Source organism: Tenrec ecaudatus, chromosome 4 (genome assembly GCF_050624435.1).
Source record: "Tenrec ecaudatus isolate mTenEca1 chromosome 4, mTenEca1.hap1, whole genome shotgun sequence".
Taxonomy (NCBI): domain Eukaryota; kingdom Metazoa; phylum Chordata; class Mammalia; order Afrosoricida; family Tenrecidae; genus Tenrec; species Tenrec ecaudatus.
In genome coordinates, this window is record NC_134533.1 from 150674753 (window position 1) to 150685835 (window position 11083).

At 35.7% G+C, this 11083-nt stretch overlaps 1 non-coding gene across 1 annotated transcript; it reads left to right on the forward strand.

Moving 5' to 3' along the window:
* Positions 1–5377: 5377 nt before the first annotated feature.
* Positions 5378–5511, forward strand: LOC142447730 (small nucleolar RNA SNORA33). Its single transcript, XR_012784388.1, has one exon. It is a non-coding gene; the product is annotated as a small nucleolar RNA SNORA33 (small nucleolar RNA).
* Positions 5512–11083: the final 5572 nt, after the last annotated feature.

The following is an 11083-nucleotide window of genomic DNA, read 5'->3' on the forward strand; positions in this document are numbered from 1 at the left end:
TGCATGGGAAGGAGGGGGAAAGAAAGTATGGAACTTTGGCTTAACCAAAAAAGAGAATGCTCACAGTCTTAAGAACGTGCAGGTAATTTTCTTTTAGAACAATCCACTGTCCTCCCAGTTACTAAGAGAATTCCAGAGCCTTTGGATTTGGAAGGTCAGCAATTTGCCTTCTGGAAGATAGGTAATTGAAGATCCTATTTCATGACTCATTCATTCCTTCACCCATTCCCTCATTCATTACTTCAATCAGTCATTCAAGAACAATTTTATTTTGAATGGTAAACAACAGTGTTTCTCAAACTGCAATGACTAGTCAAATTACATGGAAATATTGATAAAATGCATATTTTTATTCAGTTAAGTCTGAGTGGGCCCAAGGTTCTGCCTTTCTAATAAGCTTTGGAGGTGATAACCCATCATGTTCCCCTGACAACACTTTATGTAGTAAGGGTGTGAAAGTGGTGTGGAGGCCGCATCTGACCTCCTCTGGCTACAAAAGGGACACGGAGAATTCCAAATTCTCACCAGTGAAGACTGACTAACACAGGTAGGGGTCAGCATGCCTCCACCCTGTATCCTTTCCTTACCCTATTCTGACACCTACTATTCTTCCCAGGATACATTATTTCTCTACCGGGTTCAATAACCCCTTGCAATGGCCACGTAGAACTCACAGACAATACATACAATTAAGGGAAGGGGCTTGTTAGGGAAATTACCACAAACCAAGATCAGAAAATATTAAGGATATACTCACTGTTCCACTGCAACAGCTCTCCTTTGCCACCGTCTAAGTGTCTCTCTTTCAGAGCCAGCTAAGGTCCACTAAGGTTCTTACCCTTTCAGCCATGAAGTCTCTTCATCTCGGCATCTGTGGGTCAAGAAGCCCATCTGCTGCTCCACCTCACTGTCTCACAGTCCCCTTGCCTTAGCCTCTAATCTCGTTGTGGCTCCTTTGCTCCACCTCAAGGTCTCAAAGCAGTAGTCTTATGTGCCTCTGGTCTCAGGCTACACTCCTTGAAACAGAAACCTTGAAAATGTTCCATAACGGCTCTTCTTCCTTGATGGTTCTGGGAATTCCCTCTGCTCCTGCTTTTGAAATAAGTTAGAGCTGGGGGAATAGCAACAAAAACTGAATAATCCTTTCTATTGGTGCTTTGCATACCCTATTTGCATAGTCCCATGCAGTTCCTTGATGTGAGTTTCAAGACATGGATAGAAAAATCACATTAAGATATTTTATTTCACCACATGGAACATAGTCAATATGCTTTTATTTCAGATCCCTTTCCACTAGACCAAAACTTGTCCAAATTGTTAGAGAAATGGATATTCTTAGGCCTTCTCTAGACTTATTGGATTTGGGGATGGGATCTAGAAATCTGTATTCTCCAGGAAGTTTTGATTCATAATTTTGAGTCTTGCTGGGTCTCAAACAAACCTCGTGTTAGTATCACTTGGAGTGTCTTTTTGAAAACAGGAATGCTTTCTACTAGACCAATTAAGTGAGAATCTCTGAGTTTGGAGCTTCTGCGTGTATCAGATTTGGCCTGCAACACAATATGGATCCAAGATATTGAAGACTCACTAAGGTAACCCCTGGCATTATTTAATCTGCTGATATTGAGCTTCTCCAGTATCCCTTCTCAGAGGTGTAATCAATTTTATTTCTGTGTCTTCCATCTAGTGATGTTCAAATATCTTTTGTGTTGTTGAAAAATAATTTGCTTTGAGCAAGTTGTTGGTCTTTCAAAATTCTATCATGCGAATTCCAGCTTCTTTTCTATCACCAAGACCATATTTTCAACTAATCTTCTTTCCTTTTTGTTTCCAACTTTTGCATTCCAATCGCCAATAATTATCAATATATCTTTATTGTATTTTAAAAATCAATTTCACACGAAAGATGTTGGTAGAATTCTTCAATGTCTTCATCATTAGTTTTAGTATAGTACAGATCAGTGTCTAAATTTGAATAGTATTTGCATTGATTGATTTCCTTGTAGGTGAATAGATATAATCTTCTCACAGACCACATAGTACTTTCAGCTAGATCTTCAGATGTCCTTTTTGATGGTGAATGCAGTGCTACTCCTCTTGCCTGGATCATTCCCTGCAGAGTGGAACCATATGGTTTTCTGAACCAATTTAGTTGCCATGAGTCAAAAGTGACTCAATGGTAGCCAACAACATTCACAAAAGTTAAAAATCAGAGCTATACTGCAATCTGATGGGCTCATCTCTTCCCTGCGATGCCTCTGTGAGGGGATGTTGAAACACACAACTTTTCTCTATTTCTGTGGTGCTTCCTTTTCCTACTATCATGACCTTAATTCTATCTTATAAATCGGATTAGACCAGAATATGCACACTGCTACAGATGAGAGCCTGAAACACAGGAAATCCATGATAGATAAACTCCTGAGGGCCAACAAGTAAAGTAGAGATACCAGGAGGATTAGAAGAGAGGGAGGGGAGAAAGGAGGATCAACCTAGATCAATCACAAGGATCAACCTAGAACCCCCTCCCAGGGGGATAAAAAATGGAAAAATGGGTGAGGGGCGATGGAGAACAGTGTAAGATATAGAAAAAAGAATCTATAACTTATCAAGTGTTCATGAGGGACGGGGACCAGGGAAGGAAGAGGGGAAATGGGAAGCTGATATCAGGGGCTCAAGTGGGAAGAGAATGCTTTGAAAATGATGATGGTGGCATCTGTTTAAATGTGCTTGACACACTGGATGAATGTATGCATTGTGATAAAAGATGTAAGGGTCCCCAATAAAAGTCTTTAAAAAATAAAAATAAATGTAAATGAAAAAAAAGTTAAAAATCTTTTAGGAAGAGGTAAAATGCAAAGGAATAGCTTTAGTACAATATTGTATGTGTTTGAACATGTAATTTTGGAACAAAATTATTCAGAAGGGAACAAGAAATGCATTATTAAAAGGGTGATTCTTAACCATTATATCAATAGATAAATGAAAGTTTATCAAACAAAAGTGAGGGCTTGGAGAAGTTATACAACTTGTGAGGTATGGAAAAGCATTGTGAAGCAGGGAAATACATATATGTTTGGAACAAAATGCACATTTAATTACCTTAACTGCTGACTGTGTCGACAGGTGCTAGACAGAGTTACAAGGCAAAGAAAATCAAAGGCATCCATATTAGCAAAGAAGAATTAAAACACTCTCTGTTTGCAGGTGATATGATTCTTTATATAAATAATCCTAAAGACTTGATAAGAAAATGGCTGCAACTACTTGGAAAATATGGCATATTGGCAGGCTACAAAATTTTAATATACAAAAATAATAGGATTCTTATATTCTAAGGAAGAGAACACTGAAGAGAAAATTAAGAAAATAATGCTATTTACAGTAGTCACCCAAAATATGATGTATTTAGGGATAAATATAAGCAGAGAAAAAAAGATCTTTAGGGGGAAAAAACCTACAAACACTACTGCTATAAGAAACTAAAAGACACCTACATAAATGGAAGATTATACCATGAACATAAGAAGGATATGAATAGGTCGATTTAACATTGTGAAAATGTTAATGCTACCCAAATCAGTCTAAAAATATAATTCAATTACACTCTATATCCCAGTATCATTCTTTAAGGAAATAGATAATCTAATCACTAACTTAATAAGCAAAAGAAAAAATCCATGGTGAGCAAAGCACCACCAAAAAGGAAGAAGAAAGTGGAAGGCCCCTTACTACCTCCAAACCTATTACATGGCCATAACAATGAACACAGCCTGATAGCAGCGCATGATAGACACACAGACCAGTGGAACATACAGACAAAAGATTTTAAGGGTCCTTTAATGGATACAGATAGTCCCTTCAATAAATGGTGCTGGAAAATTTGGACCTCCTTTACAGAAAAATGAAACCAGACCCATACATACCACACACCTTATACAAAAGTGAACTGAAGAGAAAGACCTACATGTAAACCCTAGAATTAGAAAGATTATTAGTGAAAACTAGGGACAAAGTTAACAGCCCTGATAACAAGGCATAAACACAATATGAAGCATAATGAAAAATACACACAAACACCAGAAAACAAAATAGACTTAGACTGTTTAAAAATACATCTGTGTATATCAAAAGACTTCACTGAAATGTGAAATGAAACCCACAGACTAAGGGGGGAAATAGCAGAGGTATATTGAATGGCTAATCTCAAAAATCTATAGAAAATTGCAACACCTTGACAAGAAAAGATGAACCATCCAATTTAAAAACGGGTAGAAGATATGAATAGGCAATTTGCCAAAGATGACATACAGATAGCCAACAAACATGTGAAAGAATGCTCCAGATCACTAACCACTAGAAAAGTGCAAAGTATCATATATACGTGTGAATGAAATCACCTCACATTAGCACTGATAGAAAAGTTTTTTAAAACAGAAAATAAATTCTGGAGAGGATGTGGAGGGATTGAAACCCTTATACATTCTTGATAGTATTGTAAAATCATACAACCTGTAGAAAACAGCATGGTTCTTCCTCAAACAAATGGGAATAGAAATATCATATGACCCAGCAATTTTTCTACTCAGTATACAACTTAAAAAATAAAAAAACAAAACACAAGCAGGTATATGCACACCTATGTTTTTCTCATCACTATTCCCAATAGCAAAAAGACAAATACTGCAAAAGACCAATATTATAAAAGAAAAAATTCAAGGAAAATTACTTTCACGCCAAAAGAAGTGACTGATGTTTATGGAGAAACAGGGACACAATAAAGGGAAAGGCGGTGGTAAATAAACAAATACAATCTATATATAAAGAAGGATTAAACAAGGGTTAGATTATGGAAGATTTGAACATGTTACCATTTTTTTTTTTACTTTATACCTTAGTGATGAGGATGGAATGATTTCAAGCAGGGATTAAAGATCAATTTTTGTGCTTAAATTTTTCTATGGTTACTGAATTTTGAAAGATAAAAGTAGGCACAGGAAGACAAATTAAATGTTACTGCAGCTATCTTGGTGAAAGAGAATGAGGGCTTATATTACGAATGGAGGACTATGAACAGAAAGAAAGCAGTTTTGACCAGTTAGGAGCCGAGAAATAGAATTGGAAAACTATTGAATAAAATGACGTTTGCTTAGTAATTTTTAAAATAGCAAATCTCTATGAAAATAATTGCTGCACTGGCAGCAGAGATCTGGGGATCATATAGATGTGTGATGTGAGCTTAGAGTTCAAGATCAGAGAACTGGGCTAGAAATTCAGATCAAATAACTTTCACACTGGGTGAAGTATGGTCATACTTAACCTCTCGGAACCTCAATGAACTGGAGGTAGTGCCTGCCTTGTAAAAAATATTGGACTTAAGTCAGCCATTGATTCTGCTAACTTGTATGTGTTTCTGCAGAAATTTAGAAAAAGCTGGCAATAGCAGTAAAGCCATGTTACAAGCCTTAAGGATAATTGAGATCATTAAGGTCCCTGAAAGTGGATACATTTTTTTTAAATGGACTTTTTAAACTAAGTGTGAAGAGTACCTGATGCATCCTACTTGCCTCCAATTCTAAAATATCTATCTGTGAAGCCTTTAATATGGAAAAAGATTCTTCCTGTTTGATCAGGCAGAGAACCTAAAGTATATATTTTGAAATATAAGCCTCCCGCCCCCCCATAATATCAGTTCCACTGTACCAGTCCACAGCGAAATTTCCAAATGACAGTGACATTAAATGAGACAAATCGGTACTGTTTCTATAGCTGACACTTTTTGATCAATATACTTGTTGTCAGGACATCAGATTCAATAAAGTGTTCTAATGCTATTTCTGTTGCCAATTAGATTATAAATGATTCCTGATAATAACTTAAAATCTCCAGAGTACAAACAGCTACTTCAAGATAAATACTCTACAGAAAAGAAGTTGTTCTCCAGCTTCTGAGAAGCTTTCAGAAATAGCCGTCCGGCCAGTCTGTTCCTCTCTGTATGCTAGACAATTATCAAATACATCAACAGGAACCCAAAGCCCCGAACAAACCCATTGCCATTGAGCTGACTCAAACTCTCTAAGGTAGAGTGGAAGCACTCCTGAAGGTGTCAGTAACTGTAAATCTTTACAAGAGTAGACAAGCTCATCTTTCTCCTGGAAGTGGCTAGTGGGTTGGAACCACTGACCTTGAGGCTAGCTGCCACAGGCTTAACCCGAAGTTTCACCAAGGCTCCTTAAGCAATGGGTGAAGGGTGTCACTATGAAATTTCAAATGGATAATTGTAATCAGTACTAAAATTCATTTTGATGAAAACAATTCTACACTTGTTCATCCTGCAGAGAAATAATATAAGTTGAGCTAAGATTTTCTTTTCATAAGATTTGTCTAGGTGCCTTCTTAGCGCAGTAGGCAGGTGCATCAGTTTCATAAGGTTTGTTTCAGTTTTCTTCTGTGAAGCTTAGAATATCTCTTGGAAGTTAAAACTCAATTTGTTAAAGTAAAACAAATGAAAACTAAAACAAGAAAAGACAACCTACAGAAAACTTATTTGGTAATATAGATATAATGATGTCCTTAAAACAATAAGAGTGAGAACAATTGTGCATTGAAGTTGCCAATTTTTTGTCTAAAAATTGCCCAGCTATGCCCAAATATTGTCCAATGTCTATGGCAGTCAGAACATTTTCAGGAAATGAAAATAACTTTTTCACTAACCACTAGATACTGCAACTGGTACTAGGAAGATTACTTTAAATACATTGTTACATTTAGTACAAAATCCCAGATGCTGAAAGGAGGGGGGAAAAACAGCTTTGGAGAATTTAAATAACTTGTTCAAATTCACACAGCTATGAGCTTATGAGCATAAATGAAAATGGATTGCTGTTAGAGTTCCAATTCATATATGCATGGGTTAATTCTAAACAAAGCATGCTTAAATGTGTCTGTGCAATCAGTGTAAGTAATACAAAGTGGGGGGGGGGCTTCAAAAATTCCTTGGAAAAGTACAATTGAAAGGTAATGAAATTTTCCCACTGATTTTTTGAAGACTCCCCCTACACTTGACTTTGTTTCATCGTTTTGTTGGTAAGATGCCATCAAGTCCATTCTGACTCCTAGCAACCCTATATATTACCCAGTCCTTTGCCATTCTCACAATTGTTCTTATGTTTGAGCCCGTTGGTGCAGCCATTATGCCATTCTATCTTTCAAGGCCCTTCCTCCTTTTTGCTGAATAGTATGCTTCTCCAGGGACTGGTCTCGCTCCTGACAGTATATCCAAAGAATAGGAATGCAATCTCCTTATCCTTGCCTCTAAGCAACATTATGGCTGTGCTTCTTCCTAGACCAATTTATTTCTTATTTTGACAGTCCATGCTACTGTCAATATTCTTCACCAATACCATGATTTAAACACGTCACTTCTTCGGTTTTCCTTACTCAATGTCCAACTTTCAACTGCATATGAGACCATTGAAAATAATACAGTTTGGGTCAAGAATGCCTTTAATTAAAAAGGCATCCAAACAACACAATGGCTTTTGAGGAATCTGCTGCTGCTAGTTAATTTCCAAGCAGATGGGTCAGTTCAGAAGCTTGTTTGTTGGCAATCTAATGGGGTAAGTAACCTCAGAAGATTTTAAATATTTACAGAAGCAAGCAGGCTCATCTCTTTTTTGGAGGGAGCAGCTGGGGGCTTTGAACTCCTGCTCTTAAGGCTAGAAACCCAATGCTTAACCCACAGTGCCACTAGGTCACCCTACATCATAGGGAAAGGATACTTTCTACAAACGAGGAGTTAGCTGAACCCATCTCTCAGTTATAACTCAAGATATGAAGTAGAATTCAGCTAGCTCCAAAAGGCCCTATGAAGACTTTATTTCCCATTCAGAGCACTTGGAATGTTGTGCTTAGAGTTCTACATGTAATATTATACTTGGAATGTGTCTGACAGTACCCCAAATGAACTTTCTAAGTCTATTAACGTGAGAGACAATCAGATTCAGAGTAGGTGTCTGTAGGAAGTTTATGAACAGATTATTTCCCTGGAGGATCTAGAGCTGATGTGAATATAAAAAAGGAAGATTTTATATGATAATATGATATATGTTACGAGGAAAAATAGGGCTTCTTCAAGTTTTCCTTTTTGAATAATTATTGTACAAGCCATCGTATACCTTTCTCATTTTTTCTTCATTACATTAGGACACTAGGAAGGTTTATCTACATTTTTCCCAACACAAAATAATTTTGCAGAGTCTTACCCTAATGTTCAGTAATATTTGGCTCTGAGTTTGTAAAAGTGGAACAAGTTTGTGAATGACATTTAAACACAGAGGTAGAATTTGTGTTGTTAATTCTCTCACTCATCTCAAGAGTGTACATCATTCTGCAAAATGGAAGGATACAAGAACAACATACAAAAATCAGTTAAATTTCATTATACAGATAAAGTGAACTCTGAAAATTAATCAGGAAAACAATAGCATTTACAATAATTATCCAAAAGATGAACTACCTACGAAAAATTTTAACCAGAGAAACAAAAGATCTTTAGGAAAAACATCTTAAAATACTCCTACCTGAAATGAAAAGAGAATTACACAAATGGAAGGATATACCATGTTCATGGGCTCAAGATTTAATACTGAAAAAAATTCATATTAGTCAAGGTTATATACAGATATAACTCAATCTTTATGTAGCTTCTATCATTCTTTATAAAGGTGGAAAAACATATAACCAACATTATATAGAAGAGAAAGCGATGCTCTATAAGCAAAGCCTCCTAAAGAAGAAAAATAAATTAGGAAGCCTCTTATTTCCTTATCTTAAAATCTACTACACTGCCACAGAAGTCCAAACAACCTGGTACTTGTACAGCAATGGATATATTGATCAAGAGAATTGAATTAAAATCAGAGATGGATTCATCCAACTACAGACTACTGATATTTAACAATGGTTTCAAACATATGAAATGGGGAAGAGATTGTTTCTTTAGTAAGTAATGCTAGCAAAACTGGACAACTATTTGCAGAAGGAAGAAACAGGACCCATATCTCACACTATACACAAAATGAACTCAAGATTAATGAAAGACCTAAATGCAAAACTTAGATATATAAATATCATTAATGAAAAAAATGGGGAAAACCTAGGGACCCGAATACTTAAACATAAGTACACTAATAAAGGTAGTGAAAATCACAAACGACAAAAGACAAATTAGATAACTGGGAACTCCTAAAAATTAAACAAAATGTACATCAAACATTTTCACTAAAAGAATAATAAAAGAAATCAGAGACAGGAAAAAAAGATTAACAATGACATATCTCACAAGAGAGTAATCTCTGAAATTTATAGAAACTTCAACACCTCAATAGGACAAAGATAGATAACCTAATTTTAAAATGAGCAAAGGACATAAACAGACCCTTCACTGAAGAAGATAGTCAACAAACTTGTAAAGAAATGCTTGGATCATTCACCATTCAAAAGAAGCAAACCAAAACAAGAAGCTATCACTTCACACCAGCAGTAGGAAAATTCAAGGAAAGAGAAAACAAAAAATGCTATGTTTAGAGAAACTGTACTCTCATAAATTGCTGATGGGACAGTAAAATGGTATAGCCACAGTGGAAAATTGTACGGTGCTTCCTCAAAAATATGGGAATGGAAATTCCATATCACTTGGCAAGCTCGTCAACATAAAGACGCATGTCTAGGTTTATCACAGCACTGTTCACAATAACATTCTGACCAAGAGAATACAACATATTTAAAAAATAATTCATCCTAATTGTGTGGAATTCATACCAGGGTTGCAAGGATGTTTCATCATTAGAAAAACAATCAATGTAATTCACCACCTAAACAAAGCAAAGAATAAAAACAACATAATCATATGTACAGATGAAGAAAAGAGATTTAACAATATCCAACACTCATTTTTGATTAAAAAAAACACAACATAATAGGAATAGACAGAAAATTCTTCTACATAGTACAAAGAACAAAATCACACTCAACGGGGAAAAAACAAATATTTTCATGAGTGTGGAACAAGACAAGAATATCCCCTATAACCACTTATTCAACTTTGAGCTGAAAGTCTCAGCCAGAACCATCACACAGCAAAAAAGAAATCAAAGGTAAAAAGTGGGCAAAGAAGAAGAGGGACTCACTATATGTAGATGATATGATTTTTTTTAGCTGTTAATTCTTTATTTATTTATTTTTAACAATTTATTGGGGCTCATACAACTCTTATCACAGTTCATACATATACATACATCAATTGTATAAAGCACATCTGTACAGTCTTTGCCCTGATCATTTTTTTCTCTTCTTTTCTTTTTTTACATTTTGTTAGGGACTCATACAACTCTTATCACAATCCATACATATACATACATCAATTGTATAAAGCACATCCATACATTCCCCGCCCCAATCATTCTCAAAGCATTTGTTCTCCACTTAAGCCCCTTGCATCAGGTCCTCAATGGTATGATTTTATAGAAAGAAAATGTCAGAGTTTCCACAAAAAGATTGTGGAATTGAGGGATTTGGTAAAGTAACAGGATACAAGATTAATAAGCATAAATTAATTGGATCCTTTAAACCATGAAGAGAAGTCCAAAAATGACATCAAGAAAAAACTACCATAAACAACTTAATGAGAGACAAGCATGGACATTGCATAATGCTCAAAGGATCAATAGACCAAGGACATATAACTATAATAAAGATATATGCATCCAATAGGAGACCCCAGAAATTCATCAAAATCTAAAAAAGAAAAGAAATATCACCAGATCACCAGTAATAGTAGGAGACTTCAATCCACCACTCTCAAGCATAGATAGATCAACAGGTAAGAAACTCAATAAGAAAGTGAAGAGCTGAACAACACAATCAAACAATTCTACCTCCAAGATATTTACAGAGTTCTCCAGCCAACTGCAAAAAAAGCATACATCCTTCTTCAGTATACATGGCTCCGTATTCTAAAATGGACCAAACGCTAGGTCATAAAGCAAGTCTTAAAAAACTGAAATACATAGAGATCATTCAA